The sequence below is a fragment of the Aureococcus anophagefferens genome, assembly GCF_000186865.1.
Source record: "Aureococcus anophagefferens unplaced genomic scaffold AURANscaffold_111, whole genome shotgun sequence".
In the NCBI taxonomy this organism is placed as follows: domain Eukaryota; class Pelagophyceae; order Pelagomonadales; family Pelagomonadaceae; genus Aureococcus; species Aureococcus anophagefferens.
In genome coordinates, this window is record NW_008705660.1 from 15576 (window position 1) to 16574 (window position 999).

Here is a 999-nt window from a genome sequence, read left to right on the forward strand (position 1 = left end):
AAGCGCATGGTCGACCAGATCGACCTGACCGCGGACGACAACGAGGACGGCGCGCCGCGCAAGATGGCGCGGACGGCCGTCGACGTCGACTCGGACGCGGCGCTCGCCGCGGCGCCCGCGCGCCCGCCCTGCATCACGGAGTTCACCGAGGCCCAGCTGAAGGAGCCGCTGAAACTCCCCAACGGCCAGCCCAACCCGGCCCACCCGTGCATCATCTGGCGCAACTCGCTGCCGAAGAAGCGCCCCTTCACGGTCAAGCTCATCATCGACGACGCGGCGGCGCACCCCGCGGCGTGGGAGCACTCCCACCGCGGCCCGCGGGCGGGCATCGGCAACGACGGCATCACCCTGTGCGTCACGTCGATCGTGGTGCAGGCCGCCAAGCCGAAGAACCCGATCCCCAAGATCATGGCGTGGCTCAAGAAGAACAAGATGAGCATCATCACCTACTCGCTCGAGGCCCACCGGAAGCGCAGCCGCAACGGCGGGCGCGTGGGCCGCGTCCTCCGCGCGCGCGCCGCGCCGCGCCGCGCCGGGACCCCCCACGCACGCAGGCTCCAGCGCGTGGCCAACCTCCGCGCCGCGGCCGAGGCCGCGGGCCTCGACCTCACGGCCGACGACTACTTCCACGGCCAGGCCCACGTCCTCACGACGGAGGACTCGTCCGCCGGCGGGCGCGCCGCCCGCGTCCTCCGCGCGCGCCGCGCCGCGCCGCGCGACCGGGACCGGCGCCATGCGCAGGCTCCAGCGCGCGGCCAACGTCCTCGCCGCGGCCACGGCCCAGGGCCGCGACGCGACGCCCGACGACTACTTCCACGGCCAGGCCCACGTCCTCACGACGGAGGACTCGTCCGCCGGCGGGCGCGCGGGCCGCGTCCTCCGCGCGCGCCGCGCCGCGCCGCGCGACCGGGTCCCCCCACGCGCGCAGGCTCCAGCGCGCGGCCAACCTCCGCGACGCGGCCGAGGCCGCGGGCCTCCCCCTCACGGCCGAGGTCTACG

The 999-nt window shown here is 76.2% G+C and overlaps 1 protein-coding gene across 1 annotated transcript in view; it reads right to left on the reverse strand.

Moving 5' to 3' along the window:
* AURANDRAFT_34616 (hypothetical protein) overlaps window positions 1-999 on the reverse strand; it is a gene marked incomplete at both ends in the record, with an annotated part of 2467 nt that overhangs the window by 1173 nt on the left and 295 nt on the right. The window lies entirely within an intron of this gene.